This window comes from Cebus imitator, unplaced genomic scaffold (assembly GCF_001604975.1).
Source record: "Cebus imitator isolate Cc_AM_T3 unplaced genomic scaffold, Cebus_imitator-1.0 Scaffold772, whole genome shotgun sequence".
Classification (NCBI taxonomy): domain Eukaryota; kingdom Metazoa; phylum Chordata; class Mammalia; order Primates; family Cebidae; genus Cebus; species Cebus imitator.
Window position 1 is genome coordinate 8727 of NW_016108087.1, and position 12150 is coordinate 20876.

The following is a 12150-nucleotide window of genomic DNA, read 5'->3' on the forward strand; positions in this document are numbered from 1 at the left end:
AAAAAAAAAAAAAAAACCAAAATCATGTTAGTTACTTCTGAGATGCAAAGGGGATACAGGCTTCAGGTAAACACAGCCATTTCAAATGGAAAAAAATGGCAAAACAAAGATGGTATAGGCCCCATGCAAGCCCAAAATCTAATGAGGCAGTCAAATGTTAAAACTCCAATATCATCCTCCTTTGACTCCATGTCTCACATCCAGGTCAAGTATTTAATATTATAAAGTATTAAAAATTTAATATTTACTTGATGCTGATGCAAACGTAGATTCCAATGGTTTTAGGCAGTTTTGCCCACATGGCTTTTTATGGTACAACCTCTTTCTAAACTGTTTCAATGGGTTGGCACTAAGTGTATGAAGTTTTTCCAGGTAGACAATGCAAGCTGTCAGTGGATCTATCATTCTGTGTTCTGGAGGATGGTGGCTCTTTTTTCACATCTCCACTATGGGTTGTTCATGTAGGAACTCTGTGTGGGGGCTCCAACCAAACATTTCCCTTTTGCATTGTTCTAACACAGGTTCTTCATGAGAGCCCTGCCCCTGCAGCAAACATCGCCATGGATATCTATGGTTTTCCATATATCCTCTGAAATCTATTCGGGATTTCCATACCCCAAACCTTAACTTTTGTTTACTTGCAGGCTCAGCACCACAAAAAAGCTGCCAAGAACCTCCTGAAGCTCTGGCCTGAATTCTGCACTTGCCCCCTTCAGCCATGTCTTGAGTGGCTGAAATTTAGGGTAAACAGCACTGGAACTGTGGGTCTGTCCCATGAAATTATTTTTTTCACTCCTAGGCCTCCAGGGCTGTGATGGTAGGGGCTCTGGGAATACCTCTGACATGTACTAGAGATATTATTTTTATTGTATTGCAAATTAACATTTGGTTTATCATTATTTATGAAAATTTTTGCTGCCAGCTTGAATTTCTTCCCAGAAAATGAAGCTTTCTTTCCTATTACATTGACAGGTTGCAATAGAAATTTTCAAGCTTTTATGCTGTCCTTTCATAAAACTGAATGCTTTTCACAGTACCCAAGTCACATGTGAAATGCTCTGCTACTTAGAAATTTATTTTGCAAGATACCATAAATCATGTTTATCAAGTTCAAAATTTCACAAATATCTAGGGTGGGGCCAAAATGTTGCGAATCTCTTTGCTTAGACATACCAAGAGTCATCTTTGCTCCTGTTTCCAACAAGTTTCTTATTTTCATCTGAGACTACCTCAGCCTGGACCTTATTGTCCATATTGTTATCAGTAATTTGGGCAAAGCCATTCCATAAGTCTCTCTAGAGACTTATTCCAAAATTTCCCAAATTTTCTTATCTTCTTCTGAGCCCCCAAAACTTATGCAACTTCTGCTTTTTATCCAGTTCCAAAGTTGCTTTTACATTTTCAGGTGGGTATTTACAGTTTTGTGGGGCTAAGAAAACTTCAAAATTATGGTGGAAGGCAAGAAGGAGAAAGTTATAGTTGACATAGATGGCAGGAGACAAAAAAGGCTTGAGCAGTAAAATTCCTACTTTTAAAAACCATCAGATCTCATTAGATCCATTAACTATAAGAACAGCACAAAAATGACCCATCCCCATTATTCAGTCACCTCCCACTGACCCTCTTTTACAACACATGGAAATTATGGGAGATACACGATGAGATTTGAATGGACACGCAGAACCAAACCATATTATAAGGCATTTCTTCTTTTTTTTCTCATTATTTTTAATGCGACATTCCCCATTGTTCTGAGTTCCAGACTTAACCAGTCTTTATGATGTACCCTTCATTCTGGGTTCCCTACTTAATGAAATTTTACTGTATACCTTTGGTCCTGGGAACCACGCTTGATCAAATTACCTTTGTTCCTATCTCATTGCTATTACCCATTCGAGAAGGAGGAGATACTTAAATGAACAGAAGGACCCTTGTCCATCCTTGAAGTCCTGGACATAACTGGTCTTCATCTCACCATAATTACTTATCTGACCACAGAGTAGATACTTGAGTGGGCAGTAGAAATCTTGTTTGTCTTTGGGATTCTGACCTTAACTCATCTTTACCATGTATCCCCTAAGCCTTTCATCCTTATTCCAATGGCAGCGTGTTAGGCTGGAAATTACCCTTGTCTCCATCTCATTGGTTCAGCCTTGGGAAAGAATATATTCTTATCTTTACAAACTTATAGTCACTCTCATTTAAGGTATTTTTGTAATAAAATAACAATCTCTTTTTTTAGAAGCTTGTTTTTAAGTTAACTGCCACAAAACCTGGAATTTCCTTTCTTAGAATATGACTTAACAGGAGTTGATGTGTGTTGAGAGGAACATGAAAGCAATTACAAAAATGGAGTCTGTAGTGGAAAATAGAAGAAAACAAAAGATTACTAATGGAGAGAGCTTGTATGCTTACACAAGAGCAGCCCATGGATTTAAGAGGGCTAGATGTAATGGAGCAATTGCTGGAGGAGTAGAAAATTACAGAATTACAGTAAGAATGTATCCTTCTTTCAAAGCAGTACTAAATTAAAAATCAAGTTTGATGGAGTCCTTAAAAAATCAGAATAAAGACCTATGCAAAAGAACAAGCTGATTATTTATTTATTTATCTATTTAATTTATTTAACTTTAAGTTCTGGGGTATGTGTACAGAGCATGCAGGTTTGTAACATAATAATGTATATGTCATGGTGGTTGGCTGCATACATCACATTATCTACATTAGGTATTTCTTTTAATGCTATACCTCACCTAGACCCACACCTCCCATGAGTTCCTGCTGTATTGTGTTCTCCTTCCTGTGTCCCTGTATTCTCATTGTTCAACTTCCACTTATGAGAACCTGTTGTCTTTGGTTTTCTGTTCTCATGCTAGTTTTCTGAGAATGATGGTTTCCAGCTTAATCCATGTCCCTGCAAATGATATTAACTCATCCTTTTTTTATGGTTGCATAGTATATATGTGCCATGGTGTATATGTACACATTTTCTATATCCAATCTATCATTAATAAGCATTTGGGTTGCTTCCAAGATTTTGGCATTGTGAAGAGTGCTGCAATAAACATGCATGTGCATGTGTCTTTATAACAGAGTAATTCATAATTTTTTGGACTTACCACATTGTCTTACATAATGGTTGGACTTGCTTACACTCTCACCAACAATTTAAAAGTGTTTCCATTGTTCTACATCCTCTCTAGCATCTCTTGTGTCTTGACTTTTTAATGATCGCCATTCTATCTTGCATGAGATGGCATCTTTATATGGTTCTAATTTGAATTTTTCTAATGAACAGTGTTTTTAAAATATGTTTGTTGGTTGCATATATGTCTTCTTTTGAGTAGTGTCTGTTCATATTCTTTGACCACTTTTTGATAGGGTTGTTTGTTTTTGTCCTGTAAATTTGTTTAAGTTCTGTGTAAATTCTAGATGTAAGCTTTTTGTCAGATGGGTACACTGCAAAAATTTTCTCTCATTGTGTAGGTTGCTGGTTTACTCTGATGATAGCTTCTTTTGCTGTACAGACGTTCTTTAGTTTAATTAGATCTTGTCTATTTTGTCTTTTTTTTTGGCCACTGCTTTTGGTGTTTTAGTCACAAAGTCTTTATCCATACCCGTCTCCTGAATGGTATTGCCTAGGTTTTTATCCTAGGGTTTTTATGGTTTTAGGTCTTACGTTTAAATATTTAATCCATCTTGAGTATCTTTTGTATAAGGCATAAGGAAAAAACCTAGTTTCAGCTTTCTGCATATAGTTAGCCAGTTTTTCCAACACCAGTTATTTAACAGAGAACCCCTTCCCCATTGCTTGTTTTTGTCAGGTTTGTCAAAAATCAGATGGTTGTAAGTGTGCGGTATTGTCTCTGAGGCTGCTGTTCTGTTTCATTGGTCTATATATCTGTTTTTATAACAGTGCCATGATGTTTAGATTATTGTAGCCATGTAGTATAGTTTGAAGTCAGGTAGTGTAGTGTCTCTAGTTTTTCTTGTTGTTGTTGGTTTGTTTTTTAGAAATTTTCATGGCTATGTGGCCTTTATTTAAGCTCCATGTAAAATTTAAGGTGTTTTTGTTTGTTTTTTTAAATTGTGTGTATCTTTTCAATTTTTTGAAGAAAGTCAATGGTAGCTTGATCGAAATAGAATTGCATCTATAGATTACCTTGGGGAGTATGATCATTTTCACTATATTGATTCTTTCTAATCATGAACATGAAATGTTTTCAGATTTGTTTGTGGTCTCTCTTGTTTCCTTGATCAGTAGTTTGTAGTTCTTCCTGAAAAAGTCCTTCACATCTTTTGTAAGTTGTATTCCTAGGTGTTCAATTCTCTTTGTGGCATTTGCAAATTGAAGATCAGTCAGATTTGGCTCTTTGTTTGTCTGTTACTGGTGTATAGAATGCTTGTGAGTTTTGCTCATTAATTTTGTATTCTGAGACTGCTGAAGTTGCTTATCATCTTAAGAAGATTTTGGGCTCAGATGATGGGGTCTTCTACATAGGCAATCATATCTTCTGCAAATAGAGACAATTTGACTTCCTCTTTATCTATTTGAATACTATTTATTTTTTTCTCTAGCCTGATTGCCCTGACTAGAACTTTTAATATTATGTTGAATAGGAGTGGTGAGAGAAGGTGTCCTTGTCTTGTGCCTGTTTTCTAAGGGAATACATGAAATTTTTGCAATTTAGTATATTTGCTGTTGGATTTTTATAAATAGCTCTTATTATATTGAGATACTTTTCATCAATCTCTACTTTACTGAGAATTTTTAGCCCGAAGTGTTGCTGAGTTTTGTTGAAAGTCTTCTCTGCATCTATTTAGATAATCATGTGGTTTTTGTCTTTTGTTCTGTATATGTGATTCATTACATTTATTGATTTGTTTGTATTGGACCAAGTTTGCATCCCAGGGATGAAGCAGACTTGATCATGGCGAATATGCTTCTTGATTTTCTGTGAGATTTGGTTTGCTGGTATTTTATTGAGTATTTTCACACTGATGTTCATCAAAGATATTGGACAAAAATTTTATTTTCTAGTTTTATCTTTGCCAGGTTTTGATATAAGTTTGATATTGGCTTCATAAAATGGGTTAGGGAGGATTCTCTCTTTTTCTATTATTTGAAACAGGTTAAGTAGGAATGGAACCATCTCCTTTTTGTACTTTTTGTAAAATGCAGTTGTGAAACGATCTAGTATTGGACTTTTTCTGCTTGGTAGGCTACTAATTGCTGCCTCAATTTTAGACCTTATTATTGGTCTTTTTAGAAATTTTACTTCTTTCTGATTTAGTCTTGGGAGGGCTTAAGTGTTCACAAATTTATTTATTTCTTCCAGATTTTCTGGTTTATTTTTTATAGAGGTGTTTATCATATTCTCTGATGGTAGTTTGTATTTCTATGGGATCAGTAATAATATCACCTTTATCAGTTTTTATTGCATTTGTTTGATTCTGCTCTCTTTTTTATTAGTCTGGCTAGCAGTCTATCTATTTTGTTGATGTTTTCTAAAAACAATCACTTGGATTCATTACTTTTTTGTTTTGTTTTGTTATGGTTTTTCATGCCTATCTTCTTCCGTTCTTCTGTGATCTTAGTTATTTCCTTTTTTCTGCTGACTTTTAAATTTGTCTGTTTTTGCTATTCTAGTTCTTTTGATTTTAACATTAGGGTGTCAACTTTAGATATTTTCTGCTTTCTCTTTTGGGCATGTAATGCTATAAATTTCCCTCTACACCCTGCTTTACATAGGTCACAGAAATTATGGTAGGCTGTGTCTTTGTTCTTATTAGTTTCCAAGAACACCTTTATTTTTGCCTTAATTTCATCTTTTATTCAGTAGCCATTCAGAAGCAGAATGTTTAGTTTTCAGGTGGTTGTGCATTTTTGTGTGAGTTTCTTAATCCTGAGGTCTGATTTGATTGCACTGCAGTCTGAGAGGCTGTGTGTTATAATTTCCATTTGTTGCATTTGCTGAGGAGTGTTTTACTTCCAATTATGTAGTCATTTTTAGAATAGATATGATATGGTGATCAGAAAAATGTGTATTCTGTCAATTTGAGTTGGAGCATTCTGTGGTTGTCTATTACATCCAATTGATGCTGATCTGAGTTCAAGTACTGGATATGCTTGTCGATTTTCTCTGTTATTAATCTGTCTAATATGGACAGTAGGATGTTAAAGTTTTCCATTATTATTGTGTGAGAGTCTAAATCTTTTGGTAGGTCTCTAAGAACTTGCTTTATAAACCTGGGTGCTCCTGAGTTGGGTGCATATATATTTAGGATAGTTAGTTCTTGTTGCATTGATTCCTTTACCATTATGCAATGCCATTCTTTGTCTTTTTTGATCTTTCTTGGTTTAAAGTCTGTTTTATCAGAGTAATATTGCAATCCTGCTTTTTATTTACTCTCTATTATCTTCTGCTATCCCTTTATTTTGAGCCTAGCTGTGTCCTCACAAGTGAGGTAAGTCTCCTGAATACAGCACATTGATGGGTGTATTTGCCAGTTTCTGTCTTTTAATTGGGGCATTTAGCCCATTTACTTTTAAGGTTAATATTGTTATTTGGCAATTTGATCCTGCCATTATGATGCTAGCTGTTGTTTTGCCCATTAATTGATGCGGCTTCTTTCTAATGTCAATGCTCTTTACAATTTGGCATATTTTTTGCAGTGGCTGATACTGGCTTTTCCTTTTCATATTTAGTTATTTCTTCAGGAACTCTTGTAGGAGAGACCTGGTGGTGAAAGAATCTCTCAGCAGTTGCCTGTCTGTAAAGGATTTTATTTTTCCTTCACTTATGAATCTTAGTCTGGCCATATGTAAAATTCTGGATTGAAAATTCTTTTTCTTAAGAATGTTGAATATTTACCCCCACTCTCTTCTGACTTGTAGGGTTTCTGCAGAGAGATACACTGTTATTCTGATAGGCTTCCCTTTCTGGGTAAACCAACCTTTCTGGCTGCTCTTAGCATTTATTTTCCTAATTTAAACCTTGGTAATTCTGGCTACTCTATGTCTTTGGGTTCCTCTCCCTGAGGATTATCTTTGTGATGTTCTCTGTGTTTCCTGAATTTGAATGTTTTCCTGCCTTCATAGTTTGGAATAGTTCTCCTAGATAACATCATGAAGAGTGTTGTCCATTGGTTACATTATTAGTTTCATCCTCCCCTTCACTTTCAGGTACATCAATCAAACGTGGATTTGGTCTTTCTATCCCCATCAAGCTACCAATGACCTTCTTCACAGAACTGGAAAAAATCACGTAATTATATATTTCTTAGAGGCTTTGGGCATTTCTTTTTACTTTTTGTTCTCTAATCTTGGCTTCTTGCTTGTTTCATTGAGTTCATTTTCAATCTCTGATATCGTTTCTTCCATTTGAGTATTTTGGCTATTGAAACTTGTGAATCATACAGGAAATTATTGTGCTGTTTTTCAGCTATAACGGCTCATATATGTTCTTCTCTAACCTGGTTAGCATTTCATGTAACCCTATTTAAAGGTTCTTAGCTTCTTTGCATTGGGTGAGAGGATGCTCCTTTAACTCAGAGAAGGTTGTTATTACTCACCGTCTGAAGTCTACTTCTGTCAATTCATCAAACTCATTCTCCTCCCAATTTTAATTTCTTGCTGGTGTGGAGTGGTGATCCCTTAGTTGGAAATGTGGAAATCACTCGCTTTCTTCATTGATCTCACTGGGACCTGTGCACCAAAACTGCCTCTATTCAGCCATCTTGCCTGTGAACCAACAAGCTAATTTTAAAAGCCTTCACAAATGGCCCTGGGGCATAACAGGAATGAAAAGCACATGGTGGGTTATAAGAACCTGACAAAGCTGTTCTTATAACCAATCAGTGTATGTAATGAAGAAGAGAAAATTTTAGTACACAGCAATAGCAGGGGAAGGACTAAGGGTCAACTGAGCTTACAGAACTAAATATAAACTTCAAGGGATATCCAAAGAAACCACATGCTTTTATTGTCATACAAATAAAGAGAGCTTAAGGTAAGTGAAGAAAGTTTGTGTTCAAGAAGTTATGTCACACGCAAAACAAAGAAACAGTCTTGCTCTCAAGGCAGAATTTTTGATGTCGGCACATGGCCATCTCAGAACATATATGGAGAAAGCAGAGGGTCAGGAGATGTCATCCATGAGGTTTGGATATCTTCAGCCAAAAAAGGTAAAGTATGAAGATACTTATCGTTAGAAAGCTGTCTGAATTATGTGCACAAAGAAGTAATTTGTGACAGGAATCCAAGTTACCTGAGTTACTATGGGCATAACTAGATTTGCCTGCAGCAATTTCAGCTCCTTTCTTTTCATTTAAAAGTATTTGAGTGAGAGAAATAAAGCAGAAAGACAATTAGACAAGTTTCAGAGCAGGAGTGGAAATTTATTCTAAAAGTCTTTTTATAGAAGAACAACAGCAAAAACGTCTGCTTGGGAGATACACAAACAGGCATGGTGAAAGTTAAAAGATTAGCTTAGTTCCTAGAGTCTTATAGATTTGCCTCTTACCTATAATTCTTCCCTTAGGGTGGGTTTCCCAAATGTGCACTGTCCCTCCTGCCTGGGGGATTATAGCACAGGAAGTGTGTTTACAAATTTTTAGAGTTGTCTAACTGCAGCTTTGTTTGTTTATTTGTTTTTTTTTTCCATTTTTTTATTTTATTGCATTTTAGGTTTTGGGGTACATGTGAAGAACATGCAAAATTGTTGCATAAGTACACACGTGGCAGTGTGATTTGCTGCCTTCCTCCCCATCACCTATATCTGGTATTTCTCCACTTGCTATCTCTCCCCACCTCCCCACCCCCCACCGTCCCTCCCCTTTTCCCCCCAACTGACCCCAGTGTGTAGTGCTTCCCTCCCTGTGTCCATGTGTTCTCATTGTTCAACATCCACCTATGAGTGAGAACATGCAGTGTTTGATCTTCTGCTCTTCTGTCAGTTTGCTGAGAATGATGGTTTCCAGGTTCATCCATACGCCTACAAAGGACCCAAACTCATCGTTTTTGATGGCTGCATAATATTCCATGGTGCATATGTGCCACATTTTCCCTATCCAGTCTATTGTCGATGGGCATTTGGGTTGGTTTCAGGTCTTTGCTATTGTAAACAGTGCTGCAATGAACATTCGTGTGCACGTGTCCCTATAGTAGAACGATTTGTAATCCTTTGGATATATACCCAGTAATGGGATTGCTGGATCAAATGGAATTTCTATTTCTAGGCCCTTGAGGAATCACCACACTGTCTTCCACAATGGTTGAACTAATTTACACTCCCACCAACAGTGCAAAATTGTTCCTATTTCTCCACATCCTCTCCAGCATCCATTGTCTCCAGATTTTTTAATGATTGCCATTGGAACTGGTGTGAGATGGTATCTCAATGTTGTTTTGATTTGCATTTCTCTGATGACCAGTGACACTGAGCATTTTTTCATATGCTTGTTGGCTTCACATATGTCTTCTATTGTAAAGTGTCTATTCATATCCTTTGCCCACTTTTGAATGGGCTTGTTAGTTTTTTTCTTGTAAATCTGTTTTAGTTCTTTGTAAATTCTGCATATCAGCCCTTTGTCAGATAGGTAAACTGCAAAATTTTTTTCCCATTCTGTTGGTTGCCAATTCACTCTAATGATTGTTTCTTTTGCTGCACAGAAGCTGTGGAGTTTGATCAGGTTCCATTTGTCTATTTGGGCTTTTGTTGTCAATGCTTTTGGTGTTTTGGACATGAAGTCCTTGCCTACACCTACGTCCTGAATGGTTTTGCCTAGATTTTCTTCTAGGGTTTTGATGGTGTTAGGTCTTATGCTTAAGCCTTTAATCCATCTGGAGTTAATTTTAGTGTAAGGTGTCAGGAAGGGGTCCAGTTTCTGCTTTCTGCACATGGCTAGCCAGCTTTCCCAACACCACTTACTGAACAGGGAATCATTTCCCCATTGCTTCTTTGCCTGGTTTGTCAAAGATCAGGTGGCTGTAGATCTGTTGCATTGCCTCTGAGACCTCTGTTCTGTTCCATTGGTCGATATCTCTGTTTTGGTACCAGTACCATGCTGTTTTGATTACTGTAGCCTTGTAGTATAGTTTGAAGTCCCGTAGTGTGATGCTTCCCGCTTTGTTCTTTTTGCTTAGAATTGACTTGGCCATGCAGGCTCTCTTTTGGTTCCATATGAAATTTAAGGTGATTTTTTTCCAGTTCTGTTAAGGTCATTGGTAGCTTGTGGGGATAGCATTGAATCTGTAAATTACTTTGGGCAGTATGGCCATTTTCAAGACATTGCTTCTTCCTCTCCAGGAGCATGGAATGTTTCTCCATCTGTTTGTGTCCTCTCTTATTTCATTCAGCAATGGCTTGTAGTTCTCCTTGAAGAGGTCCTTTACGTTCCTTGTTAGTTGTATTCCTAGGTATTGTATTCTCTTTGTGGCAATTGTGAATGGAATTTTGTTCTTGATTTGGCTCTCTTTAAGTCTGTTATTGATGTATAAAATGCATGTGATTTTTGCACACTGATTTTGTATCCTGAGACTTTACTGAACTTGCTTATCAGTTTCAGGGGATTTGGGGCTCAGACAATGTGGTCTTCTTGATATATAATCATATCGTCTGCAAATAGAGAAAATTTGACTTCCTCCTTTTCTACTTGAATACACTTTTTTTTTTCTTGCCTATTTGTTCTAGCTAGAACACCTAGCACTATATTGAATAGGAGTGGTGAGAGAGGGCATCCTTTTCTGGTGACACATTTCAAGGGGAATGCTTCCAGTTTTTGCCCATTCAGTATGATATTGGTTGTTGGTTTGCGTAAAGAGCTTTTATTATTTTGAGATACGTTCCATCGATACCTAGTTTATTGAGGGTTTTTAGCATAAAGGACTATTGAACTTTGTCAAAGGCCTTCACTGTATCAATTGAGATAATCATGTGGTTTTTGTCTTTGGTTCTGTTTATGTGGTGAATTACGTTTATAGACTTGCATATGTTGAACCAGCCTTGCATCCCTGGGATGAATTCAACTTGATCATGGTGGATAAGCTTTTTGATGTGCTGTTGCAATCGGCTTGTCAGTATTTTATTGAAAATTTTTGCGTCTATGTTGATCATGGATATTGGCCTGAAGTTCTCTTTTTTATTGAGTCTCTGCCGGGTTTTGGAATCAGGATGATGTTGGTCTCACAAAATGATTTGGGAAGAATTCCCTCTTTTGTATTGTTTGGAATAGTTTCAGAAGGAATGGTAGCAGCTCCTCTTTGTATGTGTGGTAGAATTCGGCTGTGAACCCGTCTGGACCTGGGCTTTTTTTGGGTGGTAAGCTCTAAATTGCTGCCTCAACTTCAGACCTTGTTATGGGTCTGTTCAGGGTTTCGGCTTCTTCCTGGCGTAGGCTTGGGAGGAGACAAGTGTCCAGGAATTTATCCATTTCTTCCAGGTTTACTAGTTTGTGTGCATAGTGTTGTTTGTAATAATCTCTGATGATGGTTTGAATTTCTGTGGAATCTGTGGTGATATCCCCTTTATCGTTTTTTATTGCATCAATTTGGTTATTCTCTCTTTTCTTTTGTATTAATCTGGCTAGTGGTCTGTCTATTTTGTTGATCTTTTCAAAAAACCCGCTCCTGGATTTATTGATTTTTGAAGGGTTTTTTGTGTCTCTATCTCCTTCAGTTCTGCTCTGATCTTAGCTATTTCTTGTCTTCTGCTAGACTTTGTGTTTTTTTTATCTTGCTCCTCTAGCTTTTTCAGTTTTGACAATAGGGTGTCAATTTTTGATCTCTCCTTGCTTCTCATGTGGGCACTTATTGCTGTATATTTTCCTCTAGAGACTGCTTTTTATGTGTCCCAGAGATTCTGGTACATTGTGTCTTCATTCTCATTGGTTTCAAAGAACATCTTTATTTCTGTCTTCATTTCATTGTTTATCCAGTCAACATTCAAGAGCAAGTGAAAAGTGATATACTCCCAATTTTGTTGTCAATTTTAGAGTAGGTGTGATGTGGTATGCTCCTGTATTGGGTGCATATATATTTAGGATTGTTAGCTCTTCTTGTTGCATTGATAGTTCTACCATTATGTAATATCCTTCTTTGTCTCTTTTGATCTTTGTTGCTTTAAAGCCTAATTTATCAGAGATGAGACT